The following is an 18,084-nucleotide window of genomic DNA, read 5'->3' on the forward strand; positions in this document are numbered from 1 at the left end:
TTCTTTCTTGATCTAATTGAGGCCGAGCTCAGTGGTGTTCATCATCTTTTTTTACATTTATATTGATGAACAAAACAGATTTGCTGACATCAGACATTAGTAACAATCTCACATTGTACAATTGACAAGGCAATATTACACTGAATATAGAAAACAAGGTTGCAATGCACACCCATCTTTGTGGCATCAAGTCCATGTACCCATAACATGTCGGAGAGGTTAGTCACTTAGTTCAGGGTCAGAGGCCTCCGCTGGAGGGGAGCATATGTTGGCTCGGAATGTGTTCCATCTGCCCCACACACGAGTCCATTTACGGGGGCAACCTGTATGAATAAATACAATCTTTTCCGCTACCATTGCCCTATCTAAGTCTTGACACCAGTGATGGTGTAGAGGGGCAGTGGACGCCCCCCAGTGTTGTGCAATATTTCGTTTCGCCAGAGTAATCCCCAGGGTTGACCATGTTCGTGCTGCGTGGTTAAGATCAGTAGGTTCCCATATATTAAGGAGGCACCGCCGGGGTTCTGGGAGAACTTCTACACTGCCGACCTTGGCGATAGTAGCTATGACTTGTCCCCAGTATCTTATAATGACGGGACAATCCCATAGCGTATGAAAAAACGTACCCAGTTGTCCACAACCCCTTAGGCATAAAGGGGTCTCGGCCCGCCCGATCTTGTGAATCATTGTCCTAGTATAGTATGCTCTATGTAGTATTTTCAGTTGCACAAGTTGCAGTCTGATGGGATCGCTACCTCATGGGGGGATGCCAGGGCCTCCTGCCAGTCCTGATGGTCCATTTCTCCCACGTCTATTCTCCACTTCTCTCTCAGGGCGTGTGTAGGATCTTTCTGGTTATTCACCAGTTTACGGTACGTGAGGGAGATCGCCTTTTTGGTAAGGTGGTCCGTTAGGAGGCGATCTTCTAGTGGTGATGATTCGGGGAGATCGTCACCTTGGGGAATGGCTTTGGTGAGTGCGTGTTTGATTTGTAGGTAGCGGAACTGTTCCGAATCAGTCATCTGGTATGTTGTGCGTAGATGAGCGAATGTCACTACTTCCCCCTTTATCCACAGATCTCCTACTTTGGAGATCCCTATGAGGTCCCAAAGGGCGAAACCTTTACTATTACAGAGCATACCCAGTTTAGGGGAGTCCCAGAGTGGTGTGTGTTGGGTAATCCTACCTTCCCAGCCCAGCGCTTTCTGTGCTTTAAACCATGTGTGCGTTGTTTGAGCAGTGGGGCCAGTCAATGTGCGTGTTAGGGCCTTGTTGTATAGTGGTCCCAAGAGTCTATCCATACCTAGGGCGTGTCTGTCCATACGCAGTGCTTGTTCCTCATGTGGGGCGTGGAGCCACTGGTTCACTATTATAAGTTGAGAGGCCCAGTAGTACAGCTGCACATTGGGCAGAGCGATCCCACCGTCATACCAGCTCCTGGTTAGTTTGTTCATTGCAATGCAGGGGGTTTTCCCGTCCCATAGGAGGTCGCTTACTGCTGCCTCAATGGCTTTAAAGTAGGAATCGGGGACTAGGGTTGGTGTGTTTTGGAGGACGTACAAAAACCTGGGGAGGGCCATCATTTTGAAAAGGGCTGCACGGCCCAGTAGGGTCAGAGGAAGAGAGTGCCAATATTTCACATCGCTTTTAAGTCTCTTAAGCGGGGGTGCAAGGTTGCGTTCATAGAACTGAGCACTGTCTGGGGTAATGTCAATGCCGAGATATTTAAACCCTCCGTCACCGATTTGTATTGTCACGCCCCTGGGCATCCGCCGCGGGGGACCATGGAGAATGTATATGACCGATTTTGTCCAATTGATCGTGTATCCCGAGAATCTGCCATAGGATGCACATATGTCTAGGAGGCAATTAATTGAGCGGCTGGGGGAGGCCATGTATAAAAGTATGTCATCTGCGTAAAGCGAAATACGGTCCTCCCATCCCTCAGACCAACGCAGTTCCCTTATCACTGGGTCTTCTTTAATCCAGGCCGCGAGTGGCTCAAGCACAAGGGCAAACAATAACGGGGATAGGGGGCAGCCCTGTCTGGTCCCTCATCCCAGGGGAAAGTCCTCAGACACCCTCCCATTAATCACCACGTGTGCTAGAGGTTGCGTGTATAGAAGCCGGACCCAGGCCAGAAATTGAGGCCCGAACCCAAAGTTCTGCAGCACCGCAAAAAGGAAGGGCCATTCCACTTGATCAAACGCCATGCTGGCGTCTAAGGATAGTATAACAGCCTCTTCATTTATCATCGGCATGCGGGGCAATACTCCATGGAGTCGCCTCAGATTCGTAGCTGTGTTTCGACCGGGCATGAAGCCCGATTGGTCGGGGTGGACAAGAGACGCAAGGTGGGGTTGGAGCCGAGTCGCCAGTGCCTACGCCAATATTTTGGCCTCCACATTGAGAAGTGAAATAGGACGGTAGGAGGTGCATTCTTCAGGGGGTTTACCTGGCTTTGGAATCGCCACCAGAGTGACCACTCTTTGGTCATTTGGCAATAGTCCCGCTTCAAGACAGTCTACATACATCTGTAGCAAATGGGGCCCTAGTATGTCTGCTTCTTTCTTATAGAGATCCACGGGAATGCCATTCGGACCTAGTGCTTTACCCGGTTGGAGTCCTCTGATTGCTGCTGTAATTTCATCAGCCGTGCGGGTTGCTTCTAGTGTTTTTGTCTTGAGGGTGATCAACTTTGGCAAGCGTATATCTTTCAGGAAGGCCATGCCTTCTTGCATGGTGGTGTGTGAGGCTGGCGTGTAAATTGTCTGGTAGTGACGTGCGAAAGCTGTGACTATGTCCTGTGGGTCCGTGACTCCCTCCCCAGATAGCGTGCGTATCCGGGCCACCCAGCGATCTACCCGTTCCTTTTTGTCCAGCCAGGCAAGGAGTTTGCCTGCTTTGTCCCCTACTTCGTAAATCGTGTTTTGCGTTTGTTGTACTCTGGCCGTGGCTTCCTCCCACGTGTGGTCCCTGAGGGCCTGCATGGCAAGGGCTAGTGTGTGGGTCGTCTCTGCGGTCGGATCTCTTGTGCGATCAGCTTCCGCAAGGCTAACCGCCCTCTCTAGCTCCTGTACCTGCTGGGCTTTGTTTCACTTTTGTGTAGTGATCAGGGAAATGGCCCGTCCGCGTATGACCGCCTTGTATGCCTCCCAGAGCGTGGTGGTAGAGGATACCGAGTGCATGTTGTCTTGGAAATAGTGTTTCGTGGTTTCGTGTAGTTGTTTCCCTATTGTCGGGTCTTTCACATATCCCGGGTATATGGGGTATATGCACTGTCTCCCAGTACGTTGTAAGGTGTTTATGAGTAAAATCGGAGAATGGTCGTTGGGTCGCGTGTGCGCAAACCTGAGATTGTACAGCATAAGCAGTGGGCAGCAAAACATCAATAAACTAAACAATTCAAACTTGAACATAAAATTCGGTCTCTGTCTTCCGACCATGAATCTGAAACAAACGAGACATAACACCAATAACTGTCTCATATTTTCCTCCCCTCTCCCTGCCTCCCTGCCCGGCGGCCCCCAAACTACCCGCCTCCCCAACTGAGCAGAGTGCTTTTGCCCCAGAACTGGAACTTGCGTGGGGGTCAGTGAGTGTCCGTGTCCATGGAGGTCCTCCCTGACGGCGTCACCATCAACGTCTAACTGTCCTCATAGAGGCGGAATAGCCGCCACTGCATGTGTGGTGCGCCCGGGTCAATAAGTGAGGCAAACATGTTGTGGGACAGTGCGTGCCAAGTGAGGAATATGTCTTTGAGCTAGTCCAGCATTTATTATTCTTGCCCTCCGGGTCGCGTGCCCCTGGTCCCCTTTGTCGCTGGATTCCGGTGATTTCGATCTTTGCGACTCGCCGAGCCGATGGTGCTGCTGGGTACTTGGTTTGCGGGATCTTGCTGCTGGACGCCATCCCCCCAACCAGTCCCTGGCCTCCGCAGGCGTGATGAAGAACCAGGTTTTTCCTTCTGCTTCTACCCTGAGTTTCGCTGGGAAGAGCATGGAGTACTTAAGTTCTCTGGCCCGCAGTTCCTTCTTGACATCCAGAAAACTCCGACGTTGTTTAGTGAGTGCCGCTGTATAATCCGGGTAGAGCGTGACCGTGGAGTTCTCGATGCGGATCGGAGGGACTGTCCTGGTCGCCTGCAGAATGACGTCCCGATCTCGGAAATTGAAAAGGCGGGCCAGAATTGGCCTGGGGGGGGCACCAGGGCGAGGTGTCCCACCCAGCACTCGGTGAGCCCTTTCGACAGAGAAGAAGCTGGAAAGTCCGCTTGGTTGCAGCTGGTTTTTCAGATCTTCCACAAAGAGGTCCAGAGCCCATCTTCTCCGGAACACCAATAATTCGCATGTTGTTACGGCGTGAGCGCCCATCCTGACCCCCAACCGACCCGAGCTGCAGGACAGGGTCGGCGAGGCGCGGGAGGCGGTTGCGGTGGAGGTGGAGCGTCTTCGCAGCTTCGATTACAGAACGTACCTGACTAAATCGCACGCCGAGGGGGATAAGGCTGGGACACTGCTGGCCTGGTTAGCGAACCCTACTAGAAACAGTCATCCTATCTTGGCCTTACGGCGCGGGGAGGGCCATATAGGCACCACACAACCGGCCATTTTGGACGGCTTTCGGTCCTATTACGTGCACTTGTACAAAGTGCATTACTGGCACAGGGTGAGGAAATAGAGGCATTCCTTGACGAGCTGCAACTACCACGGCTGGAACAGGAGCACGCAGATGCCCTGGGTGGCCAAATAGACCTAGCGGAAATTAAGGGTGCCATGAAGCAGATGGCCCGCAATAAAACCCCGGGCCTGGATGGCCTGCCCATAGAGTTTTATGGCCGAAACCTGGAGCAACTAGCTCCCCGGCTCCAAATTGTCTATAATGAGGCCAGAAACAGCGGACGGCTCCCGTGCTCCATGCGTGAGGCCATAATGATTCCCTTACTAAAGCCACGCAGAGAAAGCACTGACCCTGCGTCCTACCGACCCCTGTCAATGCTAACTACAGATTACAAGATCCTCAGCACTATACTGGCGACCAGGCTGCTGCGCCATATGCAAGAATTGATCCATAAGGATCAGTCTGGGTTTATACCCACCCGCAACACCACCCACAACATTCGGCGGTTGATCAGGCTTGTAAATGACCCACCGCCCGAGGCGCGGACGCCCCTAGTGTTGTTGGTCGACATTGAAAAGGCTTTCGATAGCCTGGAATGGGAATACCTGTTCAAAGTGATGCGGAGATTCGGCCTGGGCGACAACTACATACACTGGACAAAAGTGCTATATTCCTCAGCGAAGGCACGAGTGAAAGTGGGCACGCTGGTGTCACAGCAGTTTGAGGTGTGTCGCGGCACCAGGCAGGGTTGTGCATTGTCCCCCTTGCTGTTTGCATTGGCGATAGAGCCTCTGGCGGCCATGGCTAGAATGGGCAACCACTACGGCGGTCTGGACTTCAGAGGGCGCCGCCATTACATATCGCTATACGCGGACGACCTCCTCCTCTTTCTGGAGAACTCCGACAGCGCGGTGGAGGGCGCGGAAAGGCTCCTGGAGCGCTTCGGCAGGGTGTCTGGCCTCAGGGTTAATTGGAATAAGACCTGTCTGTTCCCCTTGCGGCGAGAGGAGGTGCAGCCCCCCGCCTGCCAATTGACTAGATGGGAGCCTCGTTGTCTGGACTACCTGGGGGTGCACATATATCATTACGCCTCGGCCTTGCTGGAGGGCAACATAGGGCGTTGCATCCGCGCCCTACAAGGTAGCATGTCTTTCTGGGCCACCCTGCCACTGTCGGTATCAGGCCGCATATCTCTCCTGAAGATGATCGCCTTACCCCGATTATTATATCTCTTCAGGACACTCCCAGTGTGGGTGCCTGGAGCGATCTTTAAGCACCTTAAGTCGTTGATAACCTCCTTCCTGTGGGGTTCGGGCAGACGCAGAATAGCGCTAACGACGTTGACCCGTCCAAAAGACGAAGGGGGCCCGGCGGTCCCGAACTTCGAGCTCTATTATTTAGCAGCACAACTGCAGTCCTTCACGCAGGAAGTAGCGAGAGTATACCGTGGCCCGGAGAGGGAGAGGGACATTGGCACTCCCCGCCATGTGTTGGCTTACATCACCCTCCAACAGAGGTTGGCACTTGGGGACCTGACCCAGGAGGAGCGCACGTTCCGCCTATGCTGGAACAGTACGCAGAGGCGAGCAGGAGTCAGACACCCATATGCGCCCGAAATCCCACTGGGCATGGTGACAGCACTCCCTCATGGGGGTGATTGGTCGAGGCTGCAGTTGTGGGAGGAGGCGGGTCTGCAGATGGTGGGGGACCTGTATGATGACGGCGTGCTGTCCCCGTTCCAGACTCTGCAAGATCGCTACGACTTCCCCAGAGGGGATTACCTATTGCATGCGGCGGTAGTGAGAGCCATGCAGGCACACTGGGGTGAGGGTCTAATTGAGCCCGCAACGACGCAGGCGTGCCAATACACAATGATGTCGGCTGGCACCTTCAAGGCAGTGACGTGTCTTTACTCACAGATGGCAAAGGAGACCCTTCAGCCCCTGACTGCTTTAAAAAACAAGTGGGAGCTGGACTTGCAGGTGGACATCCCTGACACCACGTGGGCGCAGTTAGTGCGTAGAGCCAGAAAAAGCACGAGAAATGCGCGATTTGAATTGATTCATTTCTATGTGCTCCACAGAGCATACCTTACCCCAGACAAAATTAGGAAATACTTTGGAGCTGCGGAAGCTGCGTGCCCTAGATGTAACAGGGTAGGAGCAGACCTGATCCACATGCTGAGGGCCTGCCCAAATCTGCAGGAGTACTGGGGGGAGGTTGGTGGCACATTGAATGAAGTAGCAGATAGAGACTTACAGTACGACGCGGCCGTTTGTATACTCCACTGGTTCCCGCACACGCCCAAGAATAAAATATCCAGCAAGTTTATAGACATGGGCCTCATCCTGGCAAAGAGGGAGGTGACGAAGGGATGGAAGTCGAAGGTGGGTCCTACACACCGGAGATGGCTGAACGAATTCCTAAAATGGGTGGCTAGCGAGAGCACACTCAGATACCAGCTAGCTCACCGCAAACCGGATGACCGGGCTCAGGCGGCGGCAATGGAATGGGAAATGTTGGTACAGGCCTTGCGAGATAGCCTGGCCAGTGGGGAGGAAGATGAGAACTCTGATGACGTAGTAGACGGAGTCGTGACATCAGCTCCCCTGCCAATCACACACGCTTAGGGTTTACTGGATCTTTCCTGCTACCCACCACACATGCTAAGTATTCCTGACTAGGCGCAATGGGGGGGGCACTAGGGAGGGGAGGGCTGAGGGTGGGATTGCAAGTTTAAGGTTTCATGGAAGTAGAATGTAAGTTATGTGAGTACCTGGGGGAGCAAGGGGACAACGCTCAAAAGCGGGCAGCGGGTCTCCCCACCAGAAGTTCGTTCTTGTCAGTACTGTAACAATGTGCCATATGAATAAGTGATGCCGCCCAGCCTCCGGGATGTGGGCAGTACGGCTGTGTATGCTGCACAGATAAATGGTTAAGGGGGGGACGGGAAACCCGCATCACTGACATGCGTTCTGGTTGCTGTACAATATCCTTGGTCCTGCAATAAAAATGGTTTGACAAAGAAGAAAGTGAGCTCCCTTCCTGATCGCCAAGTTTGGCGAGGATAAATTTGTTGTCTTCCTCCAGGCTGCGCACCTGTCGTTGCAGCGTGGCCGTGTCTGTGGATAGGGTCTCTGTTGTAGATTCCACCTCTGTTTGTCTCTGCGATAACTTGGAGAAATCCGCCCGGATCAGGGAAATATCCGTAGAGATTGTGCCAATAGTGGACTGCAGTTGTTGGAGGGCGCTCATTACATCCACCAACGTAATTGTGTCAGGCCCTTTTGGAGCAGGAACCTCAGATTGCGCCAGACTCGTCTGTGGTTTGTCCGCTGGGTCTTTGGTGTATGCAAATTTGTCCAATTTGCCAGTTGGTGCGCCCGTGGGTCACGGCCTCCCATCTCTGCCACCGCGATCGGGGTCACGCCAGGTATCGTGGGGGGACAGAGCAGTAGTCACTGCTGCCTGCCGCGTTATAGAATAGTACGCACGGCCTTTCGGGTTTCCTACCCAGTCCCCAGTAGCCGGTGGAATTACTCGGTCGGGCCGCCAGTCCCGTTGCCGCCAGCCACTCCGCCGCAGGGCGTGGAGTATAGCAAGCGAAAGTCTGTGCTGTAGCGTAATTGGCGAGCTCCCCAGCAGACTGGCCGGCGCCGCGGACCCGTCGCCTGCCCCGTATGCCCAAGCAGTGCCTCCTCCGCCCTAAACACACACCTTGCCTGAATTGTGGGGGAACACAGTCGTCAGACACATGGAGGTTCTGATTGCCAGCAATGTCACTTGAGCGCTGTGTGTGGAGGCAAGCTGCGTAGAGACCGACCCCAGTATTTTCGTGCAAGAGGGGCGCCCCGGTCTCCTACCTTCGTAGCTGATTGGTATGTCCGATGGCTGTTGTCTGTGACAATGGTGATCGCCTTATGTAGGAGCACTGCCACGCTCTGGTGAAATTTGTAGTAATGCGGGGGGCCCTGGGGGGAATTGGCCGTCACTGCTGCTGCCCTGTGCATCCCCGCTCCTGTCGCCTTTATGCCGGCTGAGGCCACAGTTCCGGGCGAGGCCTCAGTGCCCTCTAAGGAATGGGCCCCAGCGCTTCAGCGCACACACAGCCCCGTGGCTGGCAAAGAGTGTTGGCTCCCCCGGAGGTCCGGTGCAGCCGGACTTCTCCGCGCCGGCGCTGAGCGTGTCATTAGTAGATCTGCTGTGAGCGCCATCGGGGCATTCAATTAAGCAAAGTCAGCTCCCCTGGCTGGATGGGGTCCAAGATGCGGAATGTGTGGAGTCCGCGACCGCCCTTCGAGATGTCCCGGGTGGCCGCTTTCAATCCCTTGATCCATGCGGATCGCAAGCCCCGCTGCCCCCGGTGGTGCCGGTCCCGGCGCGGCCGCAGGTGGAGGGCCAACGTGAGGTCCCGGCGTCAAAACTGCAGGCAGGCCACAATCTGTCCCCGCCTGTTGTACAGCTGTCTCTGCCTCCCCGGGGCTCCCAATGGGCACAATCAAATGTCCAGACGTTCCGGTCGCGCCGGTGCCGCTCTTCAGCCGCGGATAAATGAGCGGATTAATGTGGAGGGTTCTCCCGGTCACGGAGCTCCACTAGGTTGCAGCCATTTTGCCTGGCTGCTAGCCACGCCCCCGGTGTTCATCATCTTGAGCATTTCCCACCTGGTTATCTGCAACCCAAGGATATTCACTTTTGTCTCTAGGGTGAAGAAGGGTATCAACCCATCCTGCCCACAGCTGTGTCTCTCTGAACAGTCTAAACTCTTCTGGGATGTCCTCGAACTGAGCCCAGCCAAAATAGTCTTCTGCTGTCTTTTCACAAGCTTGGTGCAGCAAGGTGGTCTTTTTCTTTAATGGTTGCTGGTACAACTATGTTAGTTCTTCTCTGGGAATGACCAGGATAGGGTGTGCACGGTCACCTGGGAGCACAGTCCCCTCCAACCGGGAACCAGTTGGGTGTAGGCATGTTCGCCAAACTGCCAGTATAAATCCATTAGTGTGGAGGTGCCTCATTGCATATCCGGAATTTGCAACATCACTCAATTGGTATTCATGCCCATTGGAAGCATTTATTTTGCTTTGAAACATAAGGAATACAGGGTAAGTTTCTGTACAATCAGGGGTTGAACTTTCCCTTCTAGCCAAGTGCATCCACCCACCCACCTCGGTGTCCCAGATTTCCTGACATGAGCTAGCCATACTTTCGTTGAACCATCCCTGTGCGACTCATTCCCCCTTTTATCACTGAGCTGGACGGCCCTACATAGGAAATCCATGATGGGAAACTACTTTTTGTTAAATAAGACCGCCTCAGACATGCTAAGGGCCACCCTCGGTCTACAGATGGATGCAGGAGCTGCCATGTTTGTGCTTTGAGTTGGGGGTTTTGCTACCTTTAAGAATCTTTTCTCTGGGAAGTCTCGGGGCCAAACAGTATCCTCCTATATGGTCTCCTTTTGATGCATCCTGTCCAACTTGGTTTGGATATCACTGGGTTCAGTGAAGAGGTATAACGCTGTTGGGTTAGCATCGTATTGGGTCAGGTTCACAACTACCCTATGGGGTTCTAACTTGTTGATCTTGGCCCTTATCAAAAGTCAAAGTCAAAAGGTACTTTATTCGGCCATTAAACGCCATAAAAGCAGACATTTTAAAAAGTGACATTTCATCAGAGATACAATCAATTAAAAAACACCATGAACCATGTAAACAATAAAAAAGCCAAATCACACAAATAAGAATACTAAAATCGGCTATACAAATCAATAAAAGAGACAAACGTTGTTTTGAGGGCTAAGTTTGTAAACAGCACAGGATGCAATGTATAAAGTGCTACAGTGGTGATGCATAAAATCAATTGCTGTAATCAGTGTGACATAAAGAACACAGAATAACACATAGTGAATCCTGGGCGCAGCCAGCAAACATGGACTAGCTACTGCAAAGACAACTTCTTCCTGTGTCTAATGGCCCCTGTTAAAAATCTCGGAACCCCCAAAGCAGACCATGGGAGGAGATAGCATTTGAAGATATAATAATGCAGGCCTGACTTGGGCAAATTGACGGTTTCTGAGCAACGTAAGTATAAACTTTCTTTGCAGGGGGTCATAATAGTCACAGAAAAAAATAAAATGTAGGGTGTCCTGCTCTGAGAAGTTGTCACATGGACAGGGTTTTAATGTGCCAGGTTTCGCATATTTTTTGATCGCGGTGATGCACACACCATTTTCGCTTCCTTCTAATTCACCTTGTGCTTAAGTCCGGTGATACATACACCATCATAAATATTGTGTGTACTCCTTCTCAATATTAGTTACGCTTTCAGTGATACACACACCATTCTGACAATTTTGTACATTTTGTGCACTCTTTCTCTACAACAGTGATGCACACACTTATGTTATAAAATCATTGTTCTTCTGTCTTTTTCCTCGCCAATATGGCATTCACCCAAAGTTTCATTCTTTTTAACACCAATGTGCACCATGCAATCCGTCAATCCTCCTCCTGCATTTTTAGATTCTCCAGGAGAGCCTACAGTTCGTTGGTAAATTTGGCATGATGCTTTGGAGACATACTTAGGTGCCATTGGTGCTTCTTGTTTCATGGCAGATAGAAAAAAAATGTTTATTACTACATTCATTAGGGTTTGAAGGAAGGTCAATTTTCAAACATTTACCGCCCTTGACGCAAGAAGAGTCTGGAGACATCGAAGAATATCATCAGGCGGTGTTGAAACTAAAACACAGATTTGACAAACAACCAAGTCTCATGGTTTTAAGACACAAATTCTTTAAAAGGAAGCAAACAGAGGGGCGTTGCCAAGATGGCGACCTAGGCAGACGTGGGACCTCGAGGCTCCTCGCTCCAGACCCCTTCTTCTGGCCGATTTATGCATTATAGTTGCCAGAATTGCATATAATTGACCACGGAACAACGGGGGTGGCACGGAGCTTTCACCGGGAGCGACTCCGGCAACCTCATCTCGCTGGCGGACTGTGCTTCGGTCTAAGGGCATGTTCGGTGAAATGGCGCCCAAGCTGAGCGGACGCTAGAACGGCAATCCCTCGACCCACATCCGGAGCACAGTGAGGGGGCCGCAGCGGCTAGGGGGCGGCGAATCGACGGGCTTCCTTGTCGGGTTTCGCGGCGTTTTGCCGCTCCCCGCTCTCCCGCAAAGACACACACAAGGAAGCCGAAATACTCACTTCCGGATGAAGACAGAGCCCCGGTCCAGTCTTTGCAGCGGTCAACAGGTCTCAGAAGCACTTCCGGGGGAGACGCTTAAACAGCGCGTTTCCTGCCAGCTTGGTGCTTCGAATCTTTCTGGATTCCCCTGAAGACGCGGAGGCCGACTCTCTGATTTCCGACTTTGTTTGTATACTCCCCGCGCAGGAGCGCTATTGTTTCTTGTTTGATTAGGTATCCGCACAGGAGCGCCTTGCTTGCCTTTTTGGTTGTGTCCGCGCAGGAGCGCCTTGCTTGCCTCGTGGTTGGTGTCCGCGCAGGGGCGCTTGTGGTTGCAAGTAGGGTCTACCGCGCAGGAGCGTAATTCCGTGACATTTCGTACTTTGCCTACTACTACCCTCACCTGACCAGCGTACTGGAAGGGTGAAGGGTTTTCATGCACAAGGGTGCTTCATTTTGGTTTTTGTGTGCAGTCGCTTGTTTCCCCATCGCGCAGGAGCGCTAGAGGGAGCTCCACGGAGCTAGAGCCATAGTTCATTTACTTTCGTTAAACATTTACTTTTGGGTGCCTAAGAGAGGCGTTGGTGATACATTGCGCAGGAGCGCTTTTCTTTAGTTCTTCTTGGGATGAACCGCGCAGGAGCGCCACACATGGAGTGTCCTTCGGGGATGCTGCACTGAGGTCTAAGCGATGTGGTCTACCGCAGCACTGGTGAGTTCCCGGCAGGAAAGCCTCTGTGTGTGTTTTTAAGGGTCTTGTAAAACGATAGTGGGGTTCTATACCAATCTGGTCCTTTTTCTATTTTCCAGTTGCCCCCGTGGTATCCTGCAAGGTCCATCCACTTCCCAAGTCTCTACGTTCCTTTGGCCCCTATCCCTGCGTCCATCTCCTCCCTGTTGGGTCCATATTCCACAAGGGTCAGGTGGGTACAGGGGCGGGTGCTCTTGTTGTCTCTGCGGAATCGCTTCACAAGCAGAGGTAAGTCTTGTGGGGCATCTGACATTCCTGAGGGGCGCGCCTCACATGCTGGAGGGCCACCGAGTGCTCCCAGGCGGCTGTGCTAAAATTGAGGCCGAGGCTGCTGGGCGAGGGAGAGCGTGGGCGAACGTTGCTCCCCCCCAAGAGTGCGGCAGACGTCCTCTGCGCCGGACCACGGGCGTGACTTCGCTGACACTGTAGGGAAGTCACGGGCACGACGGGCCCTGATCGCAGTCCTTCAGGGTCCCGTACTTCAGACCAGGCCCGTTGGAAAAATACCGGGCCGAGCGCCGGGGGACAGGCTGCGCAGCGACCAGATTGAATCCTACGGGACACTCACAGGAGCTGGGTGAGTGAGATACAGAGGCCGTCCCTCCAACAGGTCGGCGCCGTATTGAGGCGTAGGGGAGGACGGAACCGGAACACAGTGGAGGAAGACTTGCACAGCGTCGGCAGAGCCCAGTTGCACACCCCAGTTGCGGGGAGACCCGGAGCCATGCCAAAAGGTACTAGCGAAGCAGCGGGAGGGGCAGTTGGAGGGCCCCTCCGTGGGTAACAATGAGGACCCTGCGCCATTAATAACAGCGGCTTGGTGCCACATCATGGGCCCACAATAAGAGGCATGAGGTAGGGGACATCTAAGCCGGCCCCCGTAACGTCGGGGTGCGGGGGCCCCAGAAGACACATCTAAGCGCAACTGTAGGTCTAGAGCCCCCCCCTCAGGCAGTGAGAACCAGCGGCTACAGCAAGAGAAGGCTGCAGGGCATCCACGTGCACTAACAGTGCATAGGTTGAGGACTAGACCTGTGCTGGCGAGGCCCACCGGAGTATAGTGGGGGCAAGGCCACCCCCAACACAGGTACCGTCAGCAAGGCCCAGGGTGGTGAAAAGACACTGCCGTCGCCAACATACGGTCCTCTAGGTGCCATCCTGCAGCACTTACCTTACGAGACTCCACCGGAACATCCGGGCCCAACTACAAGAGAAGGTTGCACCAAATAGCTTGAACACGCACCTGTAACAGAGCTGCACCTACCTGTCGCCCAGCAACTCGAAGCGTGGTGGGACCTAGATTCTCTATGAACCCCCTCCCCCAAGAGTGAGCTTACGACTGGCACGGAGGTTGGCGTGGCGTCGCCACACAAATTTGGAGTAAGGTGAACATACCAGCTACACTTGACTAGGGTCTGAGGTATACGTTTTCTCGAGGTACCGGTGATTCGCAGGAACAGCGCTCTAAGTGGAGGCACTCTATCATGGCCACAACAAGAAAGAAGGGGGAGCGTACGCTGACAGACATGCTTCTCACAGGCCCCAACAAAGGTGACAGAGGGCCTCCTTCCCCTCCACCCCAAAGCAGCAGACGGACCACGGGGATGGCGAAGCATCGATCACCAGGGCGTTCCTGGAGACCCTTTCAACTCTCTACGCGAGGACTTGCACACGCTCAAGCAAGAGGAGGCAGGGGAAGTGAGGGAGATACATCGCAAAGTGGATGGTGTGGGGGAACGGGTGCCAGCCGTGGAGGACAATGATCACACCAGAAGTGAAGAAATTGAACACCTCCAAGAAGAACTCATTTGCCTTAAGGACCAGCAGGTGGACCTGCAAATGTACGCTGAAGACTTAGAGAACAGGTCGAGACGCAATAACATTCGGGTCCGAGGTGCCCCATTGAAAGCAGAGGGAGCTGATGTAACCCAATACCTGCAGGGCCTCTTTCGGGAGGTACTCGGCGAAAGTTCAGACTTCGAAATCCACATCGATCGGGCGCACAGAGTGGGTCTGGCGCGGAGCCCATCTGCCCCCTCCGGACATCTTGGCTTTTCTGCCGGACTTTCCACTGAAGGAGTGGATCCTGCAGGAAGCATGATTGAAACACCCTCTCCAACACCAAGGACACTCGGTGGGTCTATTCCAGGACCTGTCTGCCATCACTCTTCAAAAAAGGAAAGTGTGCAAAGAAGTCACTTCGCTCCTGAGGAACAAAGGGATACCCTACGCTTGGGGTCCTCCCTTCCGCTTGATCTTCAAATGGAATGGGACGTTGCATCAAATGAGATCCCTTCAAGAGACTTGCGCCCTGCTGGGTCTTGAGTGCAGCGAACCGGACGCCTCCCCAGATCACTCTAAAAAATCTCCGAGGGGAGGATGGCAATGTGTGGGCCGAAGATGACTGCCTATGGCAGAATTGAAACCGGATCGCACGGCCATATCACAGGAACGTGCTTCGGCCCTTAACGCGGTGTCAAGAGACACCTCGCCTATTGAATGATTTGCTCTACAAATGGGGACACATTCGCACGGATTCTTAGCTGGCTTGGGGGAGGGGAGGGTTGCTTGGGTTGCTAGAGTTACATGCCCATACAGGTAACTTCACCAAAGGCTTGCGGTACGAGTGGGCAGGCTTTGGACTATGGTAAACTGTTGGGAACGTTCAGTTGGGGTTAGGGCGGGGGAGGAGGGGCAAGGGTTAGCAGATTGGTAAAGTTTGGGACGGGGATGGATGGTTGGGGTTGTGGGGGGCTGGGGGTATCCGGGAGCAGCGGGTTGGGGGAGGGAACCGGTGTGCCATGAGGGGGGAGGGTCCTGGTGAGTTGCCATGCAGGGGTAGTCCCCCTATGACTATACTATCCCTAGGCATGCAGGTGGAATGACGGGGGCCACTCTGAAAATTATTACCCTGAATGTGAGAGGGCTCAATAACCCTATTAAAAGGTGTGCCGTATTATCGTATCTAGAGAATTCCGGCACCTCGATATGTCTATTACAGGAAACACACCTCCTATCCAAAGACTGGCATCGGATAAGATCCCGGGCGTTCCCTCAGCAATTCTACTCCTCTACCACTGATAAGAAAGCGAGGGTAGCCAGATTATTTGCTAGGCATTTTCACAGCCAGGTGGGCGATAAAGTAGGGGAGATCAAAGGGAGGCTGCTAGCATACAATATACGGGTGGGCGGTATGTCCATGATCGTGGAGTCCCTATATGTCCCCAATTCAGGTCAAGAATCCTTTCTCAAGGGCGCCCTATCGGAGATTCTATGTCCCCAGGCCAGATACACACTCGTGGGAGGCGACATCAATCTGGTCATGGACCGGGAGGCAGATAGATCGGGCCATCGCTTTGGCTCAACAGGACCGATCTCACCACCGGGGAAGGACTGGATGGTTCAAAGGGGACTGTTGGATTTGTGGGGGAGGCGCACCCTCAAAGCACGCACTACACTTTCTACTCTCACGTGCACCATACTTATGCCAGGCTTGACCACTTTATAGGATCCTCGGAGCTTCACTAGTAGATGGAGTAGATATCATTCCAGCTGCCATATCAGATCATGACGCAGTGGTGGTGACTATAGGGATCCCACGGACCAAGACAGCGGGGGGAAGGTGGCGACTGCGGGAGGCCCTACTACAAAGGAAGGGGGTGACCCAACAACTACACAAAAGCATTACTGCCTAGCTCACACTTAACGATAAGCCTGGCACACCCTTGACCGCAGTCTGGGGAGCACTTAAGGCACTAGTGAGAGGGAAGTTGATAGCCATCTCGGCTACGGAAGCTAAAGAGCGTAAAGAAAAGCGGGAATCCTTAACAGCTCAGGTGGTCGAACTCGAGCGGGTGCACAGCCGCACGGGAGCTCACAGGATTTGGAAGCAGCTGAACGCTGCTAGGACGCAACTCGCTGGATTAGACCTTGACCGCCCCGAATATGCAGCCCTGAGGCTCCATCACACATACTATGTGTCTCCTCGCAAGTACGCTTAGAGCTAGAGTCCAACGGTCTAAAATCACAACCCTTTACGGTGCTAGGGGAGAGAAACTGGGTAGCGACGACCAGATAGCTGAGGCCTTTAGAGAGTTTTATGCTTCGCTATACAGTGCAGATTGGTCTCTTGACAAAGATGGAGAGGCCTACCTGAGTAGGGCAGCGATGACTGCTCTCAATTCGGCCGGCGCCGGCTCGCTGGATGCGTCTATCAGGATAGAGGGGGTGGTCAGAGCGATATCTCGTCTCAAACCCCTGAAGTCGCCTGGGCCGGATGGCTTCTCCGCCGGCTTTTATAAAACCTTTTGCCAGTTACTAGCACCGCTCCTAACCCGACTTTTTAATTTGTTCCAAGGGCCAGGCTCAATACCCTCTGATATGTTAGAGGCCGATATCATTGTACTACCTAAACCAGGTAAGGACGTCACCCAATGCGCCGCTTACAGACCAATCTCCCTACTCAACATAGACCTTAAACTCTTCACAGGGGTTCTCGCTTCCAGACTTGGTCCACGGCTTCCTGGCATCATTGAGCCGGATCAATCTGGCTTCATCCCCAGCAGAAAATGCAGTGATAATACTAAATGCCTCCTGCACTGAATAGACAAAGCTCATTACAAAGGGTCAGATGCCATGCTCCTGTCCATAGACGCCGAGAAGGCGTTTGACACGGTAGACTGTTTTTTTAGATAAAACGATGGCTCACTTTGGAATCGGGGATCGTTTTAGGGCATGGGTCGCCAGCTGTTACGACAAACCAACAGCATAGGCTCAAAGCCCTTCGACATCCGGCATGGCACGAGGCAGGGATGCCCGCTTTCGCCCCTTCTTTTTGCGCTTTATGTAGAACCCCTCGCGCAGAGGATTCAAGATAAGCCCGACATAGTAGGAATTTCATTTGGGGGGAACAGCATACAATTAGCTTGTACGCAGATGACATCCTGGCTGCGCTGGATAAGCCTAAACAATCAGTGCCTGCCTTTTTGGGGGAGCAGGAGACCTCCAGCTTCAAAATGAATAGGGGGAAATCAATGCTCCTCACGTTAGGCTGCAACGCTCACACAAACCACGACTCATCTTCGGATTACGGGGGCCTGCAACTTCAGGCCTCGATCCCATACTTGGCGATCGTCCTAACCCCATCCACTGAGCGGACGGTTACTCTGAATTACACGAATATCACCTCCCAGGTTCAGGGGGACTTTAGGAGATGGCAGAAACAACCCCTTTCACTACTTGGGCGCGTCGCGGCGGTAAAGATGTCCGTCTTACCCAAACTCTTCTATATCTTTAAAACCATCCCGGTGGTCCCTCCGTTGGGTACCATAAATAAAAGCTACAAGAAGCGCTGCAACACTTTGTATGGGCCGAGAAAAGGCCAAGGATGCGTAGAGACCTATCCTACCGACCTCCTGACGAGGGAGGCCTGGGGATCCCAAACCTACAGCAATGCTTTCAGGTGGCGCAATTGAGATGCCTGGTGGAATGGAGACGGTCTTAGTCGGAGAAGAGATGGCTCTT

This window comes from Triturus cristatus, chromosome 6, assembly GCF_964204655.1.
Source record: "Triturus cristatus chromosome 6, aTriCri1.1, whole genome shotgun sequence".
NCBI classification, from domain to species: domain Eukaryota; kingdom Metazoa; phylum Chordata; class Amphibia; order Caudata; family Salamandridae; genus Triturus; species Triturus cristatus.